We start from the raw sequence: 14,672 nt of genomic DNA, 5'->3' as shown, positions 1-14,672 counted from the left end.
AGTTGACCTGTTTGTCATAATACCATCGAACCACATATTCTCTACAGTTTCCTGGCTGTAGGGGTTCCAAACATCTAGGATCTAGAGTGAGAAAAGGATAGCATGTTATTTTAAGTTTTTCTTTCACTGGAAAGTAAAAGCTTTAGGAAGCTTATTCTCCATGCACACTAACACACCAACTAAAAAAGTATGGTTCTAAGTTAAGGACGGGTTTCTGAATACCTGACATATTTCCTCTACCGCCTGAAACTCCACCATTAGATAGTCATTCCTTTGAAAACATAAAAGTTTTTGATCTTCATGAAACCCCATTAAAATGCATATTTTCCTGACAACGCTGTGAGCCTTGATTGGCTAATACTCTTGTGAGAATTAGTTGACAGGAGAAAGATAGGACTTCTTCATTTACAATGGACTTGATTTGAAATCAAATTAGCACTTGGAATGAAGATGACTTTGGCCTTCCATACACTTTCCCTCCAAGTTTGTTCATAGAAAGCACCACTATGATCACATGTGATTGTGCTTACTAAAGGAGGAAAATCCTTTTAAGTTACAAAAAAATGTAAAATAAAGGACTCTCTTTTTTTTTTTAATTGAAGTATAGTTGATTTACAATATTATATTAGTTTCAGGTGTACAGCATACTGATTCAGTATTTTTGCCAATTATACTCCATTATAGGTTATTATAAGATAATGGCTGTAATTCCCTGTGCTATACTGTATACCCTTGTTGCTTATCAATTTTATACATAGTAGTTTGTATCTGTTAATCCCACACTCCTAATTTGTCCCTCCTCCCTTCCTTCTCCCCTTTGGTAACTGCAAGTTTGTTTTCTATATCTGTGACTCTGTTTCTGTTTTGCATGTATCGATACATACATTTGTATTATTTTGTAGAGTCCACATATAAGTGATATCATACAGTATTTGTCTTTCTTTGAATTACTTCACTAAGCATAGTATTCTCTAGGTCCATCCATGTTGCTGCAAATGGCAGAATTTTGTTCTTTTTTATGGCTGAGTAGTATCCACTGTATATATAGACCACGTCTTCTTGATCCAATCATCTGTTGATGGGTTGCTTCTATGTCTTGGCTATTGTAAACAGTACTGCTATGAACATTGAGGTGCATGTATCTTTTCTAATTAACGTTTCTGTTTTTTCCAGACATATACCCAGGAGTGGAATTGCTGGGTCATATGGTAGTTCTATTTTTAGTTTTTTCAGGAACCTCTATACTGTTTTCCATAGTGGCTGCATCAACTTACATTCCCACCAACAGTGTACAAGAGTTCCCTTTCTCCACATTCTCGCTAACATTTGTTATTTGCAGACTTTTTAATGATAGCCATTCTGACCCGTGTGAGGTATATCTCATTGTGCTTTTGATTAACATTTATCTAATAATTAGTAATTTTAAGCATCTTTTCATGTGCCATCTGTATGTCTTCCTTGGAGAAATGTCTATTCAGGTCTTCTGCCCATTTTTTGATTGAATTCTTTTTTTTTTTTTTTGATACTGAGTTGTATGAGCTGTTTTATATTTTGGAATATTAATCTGTTGTCAGTGGTATCATTTGCAAATATTTTCTCCCATTCTGTAGGTTGTCTTTTCGTTTTATCTAAGGTTTTCTTTGCAGTGCAAAGCTTTTAAGTTTAATTAGGTCCCATGTGTTTATTTTTGCTCTTATTTCTTTTGCCTTAGGAGACTGAGCCAATAAAACATTGCTACTATTTATGTCAAAGAATGTTCTGCCTGTGTTCTATTCTAGGAGTTTTATGGTTTCAGGTCTTACATTTAGTTATTTAATTATTTTGAGTTTATTTTTGAGTTTATTTTTTTACATGGTGTGAGGAAATATTCTAATCTCATTGTTTTACATGTGGCTGTCCATTTTCCCCAGTACCACTTGTTGAAGAGACTGTCTTTTCTCCATTGTGTTTCTTGTCTTCTTTGTCATAGATTAATTGATTGTAGGTGTGTGGGTTTATTTCTGGGTGCTCTATTCTCTTCCATTGATCTATGTGTCTATTTTTGTGCCAGTACCACACTGTTATGATTACTGTAGCTTTGTAGTATAGTCTGAAGTCTGAGAGGGTTGTACCTCCAGCTTTGTTCTTTTTTCTCAAGATTGCTTTGGCAATTTGGGGTCTTTGTGGTTACATATGAATTTTAGGATTATTTGTTCTTGTTCTGTGAAAAATATCATGAGTGTTTTGATAGGGATTGAATTAAATCTGTAGATTGCTTTGGGTACCATGGCCATTTTAACAATATTAATTCTTCCAATACAAGAACAAAAGATATCTTTCCATTTCTTTGTATCATCTTCAATTTCCTTCATCCATGTTTTATAGTTTTCAGAGTATAGGTCTTTCACATCCTTGGTTAAGTTTATTCTTAGGTACTGTAATATTTTTGATGCGATTTTAAACAAGATTTTTTTTTTTTTACTTTTAATTCTGATATTTCATTATTAGTATATAGACTCACAACAGATTTCCATATATTAATCTTGTATCCTGTAACCTTGCTGGAAGTATTTATCAGTTCTAATAGTTTTTGTGTGGAGACTTTAGGGTTCTCTATATAGAGTATTGTGTCATCTGCAAATACGGACAGTTTTACTTCTTCCCTTCCAACTGGATACCCTTATTTATTTTTCTTGCCTGGTTGCTGTGGCTAGGACTTCCAATACTATGTTAAATAGAAGCAGTGAGAGTGGGCATCCTTGTTTGTTCCTGAATTTAGTGGAAAGGCTTCCAGATTTTCACCACTGAGTATGTGGGTTTGTCATAAATGGCCATTTTATTCTTTGTTTTCCAGTTGTGGTTATAGTTCTTCTCTGATTATTTATTCTTATTTGTGTTTCTCCCATTGTGGTTTGATGATTTTCTTTTGTAGTATGCTTGGGTTCCTTTATCTCAACATTTCTTTTAGGGTAGGTTTAGTATTGCTTAATCTTTTAGTTTTTGCTTTTCTGAGAAATTCTTTATCTCTCCTTCTATTCTAAATGATAATCTTGCTGGGTAGAGTATCCTAGGTTGTGGGTTTTCCCTTTCAGCAGTTTGAATACATCATGTCACTCCCTTCTGGCCTGCTAACTTTCTGCAGAGATATCAGCTGATAGCCTTATGGGGATTCCCTTGTACATGACTCTCTGTTTTTTTCTCTTTCTGCCTTTAGAATTCTCTCTTTAACTTTTGCTATTTTAATTGTGTGTCTTGGTATGGGTCTGTTGGGGTTCATCTCGTTTGGGACCCTCTATGCTTCCTGTACCTGGATATCTGTTTCCTTCTTCAGGTTTGGGAAGTTTTCAGCAATAATCTCATCAAATGTATTTTTGATCCCCTTCTCTCTGTCTTCTCCTTTTAATACAAATGTAGGCACGTTTGATGTTATCCCAGAAATCTTGCATGTTGTACTTGTTTTTGTTTGTTTGTTTTGTTTTGTTTTTTGTCATTCTATTGTTCTGATTGAGTGATTTCCATTCTTGTATCTTGCAGATCACTTATGTGTCCTTCTCTGTCATTTGTTCTGCTATTCATTGCTTCTGGAGTATTCTTTATCTCAGATACTGAATTATCTATGTTTGATTGGGTCTTTCTATTTTCTAGTTCCTTATTAAAATGATCTGTGTTTAGATCATTTCTCTTCCCAGTTCAATTAGCATTTTTTTTTTTTTTAATTTATGGCTGTGTTGGGTCTTCGTTTCTATGTGAGGGCTTTCTCTAATTGTGGCAAGTGGGGGGCACTCTTCATCGCGGTGCGCGGGCCTCTCACTATTGCGGCCTCTCTTGTTGCGGAGCACCGGCTCCAGACGCGCAGGCTCAGTAATTGTGGTTCACGGGCCAAGTTGCTCCGCGGCATGTGGGATCTTCCCAGACCAGGGCTCGAACCCGTGTCCCCTGCATTGGCAGGCAGATTCTCAACCACTGCGCCACCAGGGAAGCCCCTCAATTAGCATTTTTATTACCAATGGTTTGAATTCTTTATCTGGTAAGTTGCTTATTTCTGTTTCATTGTTTTTTCATGGGTTTTCTCTTTTGCTCTTTCATTTGAGAGTAGTTCCTCTGCCTTTTCATTTCACTTAAGTTTCTCTGTGTCTATGAACCTAGATGAAACAGTTAGCTATTTTGGTTTTGAAGGGGTGTTCTTATGTGGGAGTGTCCCTATGCTATGTGCATGTGCCCACTGCCTTTGGTGGGAGAGCTGGATTTGATGTGGATGCCAGCCATGTCTTTCCTCAGGGTGAGCTGGCAGCTGTCACCTTGGTAGGGGATTGGGCTGGAGGTGGAGGAGCTAGAGCTGGAGCTGTGTGTGAGGCAGGATGTCCTCTCTGCTCAGTGGTTGTCACTGCCCTTGGGTCTGCTCCCAAGTTGCTGGAGTGGAAGCCCCGAGGGTCAGGCTTGAGCTGACTCTTCTCCCTTAAATTGTGTGTTTTTCTTTCTCTTCACTCTGGGATCTTTGCCCCAAAAGGAGGGGAGTGCTGAAGCAAGTAGGGCTCATGGGCTTACAGAGTTCGGCTCAGATGTACCCCATGATCCTGTCTTTTCACTTGTTTCACTTGTGGCCACCCCAGATCTAGTGCTAGGCTGTAGCGTGGAGTGAGTGGGGCCAGAATGTTCCTTTGGCTTGGGCTGGGGCATGCAGCAAGGTGGTCTTGGGCTGCTTCTGGGGTGCCACTTGAATACACACCAACAATGGCTGCCTCCATGAAGGGCTCTCTTTATATCACAATTTTCTTTTAAAAAGATCAACTTTTTAAAAAATAAATTTATTTATTTTATTTATTTACTTTTGGCTGCTTTGGTTCTTTGTTGCTGTGTGTGGCTTTCTCTAGTTGCGGCGAGCGGGGGCTACTCTTCGTTGCAGTGCCTGGGCTTCTCATTGCGGTGGCTTCTCTTGTTGCAGAGCATGGGCTCTAGGTGCATGGGCTTCAGTAGTTGTGGCACGCGGGCTCAGTAGTTGTGGCTCAGGGCTCTAGAGCACAGGCTCAGTAGTTGTGGCGCCCGGGCTTAGTTGCTCCGCAGCGTGTGGGATCTTCGCGGACCAGGGCTCAAACCCGTGTCCCCTGCATTGGCAGGTGGATTCTTAACCACTGCGCCACCAGGGAAGCCCAAAAGATCAGCTTTTACAGGACGATAAAAACATGACCTTCTAATGTCAGTTTACAAATAAGTTTCAGAAACACTTCCACTATCCAAAAAAATAAAAAATAAAGCTAATTAGAGTTACAACAATAAAGCTATTTGTTAAATCCCTTTTTATTTCATGTTTGTCCTTAGTGCCTTGATTATTATTTCTTACTGAGGAACTTATACCAAGGTGAGAAAATTCCCAAAAAAGACCAAATAGATACTTGCTGCCTGACACTTGTGTTATGTGTGACAGTTTACATGCCATAACCTTCATTTCTCAATAGCAAAATAAGCCCTTTCTCCATCTGCCATAATCATTTCCCCAGATTTGGAGTATGTCTCAATTCACTTATTTGCTAAAACTGACCTCTAAATTTACCTTTTCAGCCAAATAGAAGGGATCAAGTGGATTCTCACTACCTCCACTCTTTAAAAACAATAACTGAATAATGTATATTGTTGTCAAGCCAATCTAAGCTGCTTTTGGGCAAGGATGTTGTCTCTCTTGCATGTTCTTCACAAATGTGTATGTAATGATTAATTTCTATAAACATTAACTTCATAGAAAATATGCTGATGAATTGGAATCTAGATTCTAGCTTCTTTTTCTTTCTTCCAACCAGGGGTCAAAAATTCAAATGTCTACATGTGTGAAGGCTTCATGTAAGACAATAGGGAGTGGTAAGAGCTACTGCAAACATGAGAGCAATATCCTCTCTAAAGGCTTTCAAATTTTAAAATAACAATAAACACTATAAGAGCTTTAAATTTTTTGATTGACCAAATTTGTTCCAACAACCAGCCAGTTTTCTAATTCTATATATAATAAAATGAAAAGTGTCTTTTGTCCTCCCTGTTTAGAGTCAAAACATGTTCTCTCTGGATGAGATTTTAGAGACCATCCTTTCTGTGCCTTCTTGATATTATAGATACAGAAACTGATGGGCAGAAATCTCTTAGCTTCGTGCACAAACTTTTCTCGCTCTGAGTTCAAAATGGGACTTTGAGCTCTGGTTTCCAGACCCTCTGCCTTATCCTCAGGGGACCTGAGCAATGGCCCCTGGGTGGTGGCAGCCTCAGATGATGGAGTGGCAGCAAGGCTGGCAGCCCAGGTGGGCTCTGAAGGCTCATTCTCTTTGTCCTGGGCTCCAGAGACACTGACCTATACAAAAAATTCACAGTTTTGAATCTGGTGATATCAAGTCAAAAAAGCTACTTTGCTTTGGGGAACACTTAAAGAAAAGTTTCTCCCCAATTCTTCAATATTAATTATTTCAATAAAAGCTCACGAAACGATGCCTCTCCCCTATGTCAGACGTTCCTGAATACCTAAGTTATGGATTTTCTGACCACCTCGTGGTCACACACATTTTTCCCACTGCCAGGCACAAATGCTGTTGTGCTGGGCCTTTCAGAGAGATCTACCTGCAGGGTACAAAAGATGTGAGTTTGGGAGGAGTTCATCTTCATCCTTTTCTTAGTCAGTTGTATGAGGAGGGAAAATAACCAATAATTTCTTTGACCTTTTTTTTTTTTAATGGCCTTTTCCTCTCTGTTTTCTAAAACTAGAGAACTTAACAATATATTCCAAAATATCTACCATGAACTCCACCAATGTTGAGATTGGGAATTGAAGTGACAGAGGACAATAATACTGTTAAAATAAAAACAATAGCAGTCACTTCTCATCTCATCCTATTATCTGGACCCCAGCAAATGTCAAATGCTGCAGGATGCTTAGCTTCTAAGAAGTTCTGAGAAATGTATGCTAGCTAAGGGATAAAGGATTATAATATCAAAAGCAAGTTTTCTGAACTAAGATTTCCAAGTTTCATCTAAATTTATGATATGTAATGAAACAAGGAAGAAAATGTGTTTTGCTTAAAAACTTAAAAAAAAGTCACATCAGTTATTCTTGACTACAGTTGCCAGGAGCTAGGACAATCTTTTATGGGTCCAATTAAGTTCTTTTTCTTTTTCCTTGGACCCCAGCTACATGAGGTTGAATCGATAATTCATTTCAGTCCTAGCACAGTGTGGTCATTTATCCTCGCAAGGCCCTCTCTTGTTTGTTTGCTTTTGTTTATTTATTTAAATAGGCAAATCTGTGAACTAGGTAAAGTCATTTTTGATGCTTCCTCACCTGTGGTTCCTGTCATCTTATGACCAAAGCCAGCTGTCATCATTAGCTGCTCTCTGCCATCTAAACTGTTCCACTGCTTTTGATTCTGTACACACACACACACACACACAGACACACACACACACACACACACACACACACAATGTGGAAGAGCTAGCTAACTCTATTACTCATCTATGTATATTTTTACAATAATTAAATGATTATCATAGCAAATATTTCCATTGGGACTGGTCTGGTTATCAGCCTATACAAAGGGCACTCAATTCAAATACAGTAGTGATGTTTCATTAACCCCAGACACATCTTTTGGTACAAATGGAGGTAGACCTGTGGGTCAGTTGGCATTCCTCTTTCTTTCAGAATGATCCTGTATATACAGATGATGATTTGAATATGAATTTTGTTATATTCATAGAACTACAGAATTTTAAGTTTAGAGGAAACATTTATCAGTACTTCATTTTCTATGGAGGAATCTGAAGCTCCAAATAATTAATAATTAATAATCTAAAGCTTCCCCCAAATTATTGGTAAGTTAGTGGCAAAATTAGAAATGTCCTTTTCAGGAAAGAAATACTGTTTTGTTTTGTTTTTTTGCTTGCTCATATTTCATTTCAAGCAAAAAATAAGTTAAAAGAAAAGCTTGACTGAGGACTAGCCTATCAAACATAAAAAAGACAACAGGCGTTATGGCTACACTTGAGATATACTGTCAGGTGAGAATGTTCCTTTGCAGAAGTTCACTGGGCAGCATGGTTCTCTTAAAGGAATTAACTCAGCCTCTAAATAACCATCTTGTTCAAGTCTTAAGGTCTCATAAGTCATTCTTTACCTCTTGTAAGTTTAGGAGTGTATGTTTTCTTTCTCAATCACGTCATTATTTGGGAATTTTTTTTTAAATAAATTTATTTGTTTATTTATTTATTTATGGCTCTGTTTGGTCTTTGTTGCCATGCACAGGCTTTCTCTAGTTGTGGCAAGCGGGGGCTGCTCTTCATTGCGGTGCGCGGGCTTCTCATTGCGGTGGCTTCTCTTGTTGTGTAGTGCAGGCTCTAGGCACGTGGGCTTCAGTAGTTATGGCACATGGGCTCAGTAGTTGTGGTGCACGGGCTTAATTGCTCCGTGGCATGTAGGATCTTCCCGGACCAGGGCTCGAACCCGTGTCCCCTGCATTGGCAGGCGGATTCTTAACCACTGCGCCACCAGGGAAGCCCTATTTGGGAATTTTGACTACTAGAACATTATACCTCAGGTTCTAGAACAAGTGAAATATTTTTTTTTCATAAATGAGAATAATTTTATCTTTTGGCTCCATGAGATTTCAGTTTATTTAAGCAAATATATAATTATATTATGTATAGTTTACATAATACATAATTATATTATATATTATAGTTTGCCATTTTTATAATTTTCTTATTACAAAAGCAAACATGTTCATTGAAGGGAATTTACAAAATCTGAACAAGCAACAGGAAGAAACTAGAAATCACAAGTGATTCCACCTCCCAGAAATAATTGTTGTTGATACTCAGGTGGTTTTTTTCCCCAGTCTTTTCTCTATATGCATATATATTTTTTAACAAAATATATACTGTATGTTTGGTTTTCTGGGGTTTTTTAATTTAATATGTTTCCATATATTTTACTGTGACTCTATAACACCATTTTGAATACAGAATATACATAACTACAATAGCGTTTTTTTTTTTTAATTTATTATTTATTTATTATGTTTATTCTTGGCTGTGTTGGGTCTTCGTTTCTGTGTGAGGGCTTTCTCCAGTTGCAGCGAGTGGGGGCCACTCTTCATCGCGGTGCGCGGGCCTGTCACTATCGCGGCCTCTCTTGCTGTGGAGCAGAGGCTCCAGACGCTCAGGCTCAGTAGTTGTGGCTCACGGGCCCAGTTGCTCCGCGGCATGTGGGATCCTCCCAGACCAGGGCTCGAACCCGTGTCCCCTGCATTGGCAGGCAGATTCTCAACCACTGCGCCACCAGGGAAGCCCTACAATAGCGTTTTTTAACATTTAATTTACTTGCTTTTTTTTTTTTCTGTAGAAACCACATTGCTCATTCTGGTCAAAGAACACACATATTTGAGCCTTGTGAGACAAAGTTTTACCAATGTGTACTTTCACCAGTAAGTGTCTTCCCTTAAGCTATCACCATTTATGAGACATTATGATTGGAAAAAGAGATCAAGTTTGATGGGTCAAAAGTCCTCCAACTGATCTACCTGTAGCCCCACCAGTCTGCTTCCTCCCCACGTTTGTAACCCCGCGCCCCACTCCTCCCAGCACACCCTGCTACGCTTTCATTCCTTCCTCTTCCTCACGCTGCCTCTGGCTCTCAAAGTCAGTCCTCCCACCACCGCCCAGGAAAAGTTCGTCCCCAGCAGCAGAACCTTCCCCAGGGACCGAGTCAGTACTAAGGCCCCCCTTCCAGAAGGGGCATGGTACCTCTGCTGCTCCAAACTTGGCCCTGACCATGCAGAAGTTAACCTGTAAGCCTATCCTCTCGATCATTTCTGGTTTCACATGTGTAAATATCACTTTCCTGATAAGACAAATTAAGCCATGCCACATTTCTCTCTCTCACTTTTTCTTCTTCCTTCCTGCCTTTTCTTCTTTATTTAAAATCTTTATAGCATGGAGGAGGAAATATTTGCCACTGGGTAAATTCAGAATGGGTCAGAGAGAAAGACAGAAAGAGGGAGAGAGAGGGGGATAGGGGGACACTTTGGATTCATTATTCAATTCCTCTAGGCTTTATTATTTTATTGGCCATGCCACACGGCATGCGGAATCTTAGTTCCCGGACCAGCGATCGAACCCGCGCCCCCTGAAGTGGAAGCAGCGAGCAGTCCCAACCACTGGACTCCCAGAGAATTCTCTCCTCTAGGCTTTAATGTCATCATTTTAAAATAGGAAAGGATTAGCCCCTAACCTACTTTCCAACTCTGAAAGTGGGATATAAGCCGCCCCAAACTTTACTGGCAGAATACACACCGAATTCATGATAGCGGCTGCTTCTGGAGAGAGGAGGAGGAGGAGGAGGAGAAAGAGACTCTGAAGGAGAACAGCAAGGACTCTAAGTTTATCTGAAGCAACCAGTGATGAACAGAGGGAAACACCAGTTATGTCTGGGTGGTGGGCACTCCAGTGTTTGCTATATGCGTTCTCTGGTTTTTTTTTTTTGTTTTTTTTTTTTAATAAATCTTAAACCTAAACACAACAGGCTGCCTATCAACTCTGCACACTTCTGCTCCCCCCACACTGGCCTGCCTTGGAGGAGACGAATGGCCCCAGCTCCGAGCAGGGCTCACACAGTAAAACACAGCAGAGGAGCCGGGCCATGAGGGGCCGACACCTGGAGGCCGGGCTGTTCCGTGCAGCCGGACAGGCAGATGTGTTATGCTCAGTCCCTTCTAGCCTTAGAGCAGATCTTTAAGGGGAGAAAACAGATTTCAAGCAGCATCCAAGAACGTGAGTGTATGACTTAAAGGAGGATAACTAAATAGGTGCCACACAGTTCTAGAAGGTCCTTTGGTTTCTGATTTCCGAACATTTTCCTCATAACTCATTACCCAGAACCTAGCATATATTGCAGACAAGCTCTTTAAACTTGACCTCCCGTCTTCCCTGGATGAGTGCTGATGATCATGAGTATTAGCCCATGTGCTCAGACTTAGCTTTTCCCAGCACTGCAGGGCCACGTTTCTCCCAGTCAGCTGTGGGAATTCTGCTCCTGCCAGCTGGGGCACTGCCAGGGCCTTCAAGGTGCCTGGCTTCGCAGGTTCTGACCTTGATTGCCGCTTCCCAGATGATAACACTTCTTTGCCAGGTCTCTCAGCGCTCAAGCACTTAAGGTGAATGCTCTCCATTTGCATTTAAGGTTGCTGAGGACTGTCAGGAACACCTTGAGTTTGGGCTGCACCTCCCCTGATCGCCTGCAGCTTTCCTAGAGAGAAACTGCAAGATTTTATTCCGTTTAAACCCTCTCGTACATTAGTATAATGTCCTCCATTCTGGCATTGCCCAGTAAAGATTTTTGACTGTTCTAATCACATACTTTTACAAAAGGAAGAATCTTCTGATAATAATCCCTTATTTTACAAAAGAGGACATGGAAACCTTAAGAAACAGGTGATTCACCCAATGCCAGGCAGCTGTCAGATCTCATTTCTAAGATGTCATTCACTGTGAAATACACTATAAATTTTAAGTCTAAAAAAAGATCACAGCATACTAAGCAGATGCATACCAATCTCTGAAATAATAAAGTAGGAAAAGTATAAATTCTGGAGACAAGGAAATAAAAGATTTAGCTTCAGCATTGAGACTACAAGCCAAGTTTCCTGACTTCCAGATCTGGGATATTTTTTCTCGATCACTTTGCAATATGTTATTTTTTTCTTCTCCCTAAGAGAGGAACATCTTACATTCTAAGGCTAATAAGTCTATGATTAGCAATATATGAGACTTCCACAGACACATCACCTGGCAATACTAATAATTCATTGTTATGCAGTTTATCAAGAAGAATTTGAGGTTTTTTTGACTACCACAATGAGAAAGCATTAATTCTACTTTATAAACAATTAAATTATTGTATTGACCAATATAACTATATCTGTGTATGTGGCTTAGTCAAGGCCACTTACAAATAATTAGGTCTGATTTCAGGAAATCAACTTAATTTTCGTGTCAGTGGAGAAAACAAACTAGTATTAGGCTTAGTCCCAAGTCTTTTGAAAGTTTAAAAAGTCCATGTATTTTGAAAGTATTGATTATGGACTTCGAATAGGCTACTTCACTCAATAGTGAGTATAATATGATGGAGCAACCTATAAAATTTTACTTGAATATGACATAAGGAGAGAATATAGATGTACTCAAATATTTGTGTCTCTTTCCTAATCTGTCATGGATACTCAGTACCAAGTTAAAACATAGGCCATGGTACTGAAGACAGGTTTTTAAGAAAATTCAGCCAAAATGGAATCATATATATGATAAATAATTCAATGATGTTATTTTTAAAAGAGCAAAAAAATAAAATGACACTATCAGCCAGTAATGGATAAGCTGAAGAGGATATAGAAAAGAGAGACGGGATAAGAGTTTTGAGACCATATTATTAAATACTGATAAGAAATGATGAGGCCCTGATCTAAAGCAGTAGAGGTATTGAGGAGGAGAAAGGAATTGAGAGCATAGATCGAGGGATGATAGGAACAGACCAAAGACCACAGTACCAACAAGTGGGGACAATACAGTGAGAACAGAGCTACAGGTGTATCCTAGATTTCTCGCCAGGTACCCGGCTGGTTGGAGGGACCACACCCCTAGGAAGGAAATCTGGAGGATCAGCATGGTGAACGTATTCCATGTTGAATGCCTGCGGGGCACCCAGAAGAAGATGTGCACAGACAATCAAAATGTGAATCTGGGACCCAGGAGAAAGGTCTGGATTGGGGAGGCAGATTTGAGAGTTAGCACACGTGGCTTTGGAACTCAGAAAGAGAATATGGAACAAGAAGAGAAGCAGGCTAAGGACAAATCTCAGAAAAACTGAGTTTAATGTTAAGGGGTAAACAGAGAAAGAAAAAACCCAAAAGCAATTGAGAAAGAATGCTCAGAAGAAGGACAAGGAGAGAGATGACTTGCAAAATCAGAAATAAGCAGCGGCGCGGTGATATATGCAAAAGAGAGATTAGGTAAGAATATGGCAATAAGGATTTGGCAATCAAAGGGTTGTTGGTGACTTTTCCAGCTGAGCTTCAGGGGCATATTGGAGGCAGCAGCCTGACTTCAGAGGGTTTCCCAGGGGAACAGAAGTGAGGAAACAGTGAGAGCCAGAGGGAGATGGAGAGAAGGAGAGTGAGGGTGCATGTGTGGTTGTGAGGGACAGAGACAGCAGAGACTGGCCTGTGGAATAACTTTATTATACAAACATAGAGATAGAACAGTAGCAAAAGGGACATGTGAACTAAGAGAGGGTTTGGGAATTTTTGAGATGGGAGAGCCTGAAGCCTATTTCCTGACTCTACGGAAAGAGTCAGAAGTGTCGGCAGGAAAGGGTATCACAGGGAAGGAAGATCCTGGTCTTGGAAGAGGCAGAAGGGAATGGCCTCAGAGCACAGTAGGGGACAAGCAGGTGTCACATCAGAGTTGAGGACAGAGCCCATGGTCACGTCTGAGGATGAAGGGACACATCCAATTCCATTATCAAGGCAGAACCTGCCTAGGGCTCCGGTTCTCGAAGAAATTGCCAGTGGAACCCTGGTTTTAGAAGTGGCCCTCTTTAGATGGATCTTGAGATGGAGTAAGAACACATAAGCGTTGTGGGGCATTGAGAGTAAGAGATGGAAGAGATGGAAAAACTGAAAATGGAGATGGAGATCTTTGAGCAGCTTGTGTGATAATGAAAGGAGGGGAGAAATGCAGCCAGTGGAATGGGGACCAGGGATAGGGTCTCACTAAAAGAGAGGATGGACAAAGAGAGGGCAGGACAGCCAGCAAAATCAGCCTGCTGTGTTAGGTTTCTGTAATTTACATCTATACAGAACATCCATTTCTTCCATAGAAATGAGGAACCTGCATGCTCGGCTTAAGGCTGGCATTGGACTGTACATCAGGACCATATTAAATAGAAGGAGGGGACTCTGAGCTCCCCCTTGGCCTCCACCACGCCTCTCCACCTCATGCAGGAGCTACTCAGAGGGAATCTTCCCACACCAGCTTGGCTGTCACCTTCACTGTGTTGCTGTGGAATCACTCCTCATAGGAATCCCACAGCCTCCTTTCTACAGAGAGAAAAAAATCTTTGCTGCCAGTTATCTAAGTTATTTGCAATCTGGGGACAATTTTTCATAATACAAAAAAGGACCTTTATGGAAAGGGTAGACAGGGCTTCTTTCCTTTCTGCTCTTTCAAGGGGGAGAGAAATCTGCAATACTGTTACAAGAAACTGGCTTCAGTGAATAAACACTCTTTGCATTGACGTTAATTATGAATACATTTAGAATGACAAAAAGTGACTTCATACATGAAATCCATATACTTATTTGCCTAATGGGCTGTTACTGGATATAGCCACTTGGTCTGATTAAATGTTTACTTGATTTAATTGCCCTCTTCCCACTTATATCTGGGAAATTTTTCCCCAACTGGCCACACCCAGAATGAATAAAGGAACATCAAGTACCAACATTGTTAGTCCCATAAAAGATAAGGATTTTTTTATGTGTACAGTCTTGTTAATGATAGTATAGTTGATGCCTTTCACAGAAGGAAATCTTCAGATTTCTTTTTCTAACAGTTGGTATAGCCTTGGTTTGGTCCATAAGTATTTATTGAGCATCTACTGTGTGCAA

The 14,672-nt window shown here is 40.0% G+C and overlaps 1 protein-coding gene across 2 annotated transcripts in view; it reads left to right on the top strand.

The window, feature by feature from the left end:
* The window catches only part of C1GALT1 (core 1 synthase, glycoprotein-N-acetylgalactosamine 3-beta-galactosyltransferase 1), a 239,440-nt gene that overhangs the window by 110,193 nt on the left and 114,575 nt on the right, over window positions 1-14,672 (top strand). The gene's annotated exons all lie outside the window — the stretch shown is intronic.

Source organism: Balaenoptera physalus (assembly GCF_965194825.1).
Source record: "Balaenoptera physalus genome assembly, chromosome: 8".
NCBI classification, from domain to species: Eukaryota; Metazoa; Chordata; class Mammalia; order Artiodactyla; family Balaenopteridae; genus Balaenoptera; species Balaenoptera physalus.
The sequence above is the reverse complement of the archived record's forward strand: the minus strand, read 5'-3'. Positions and strand labels throughout refer to the sequence as shown.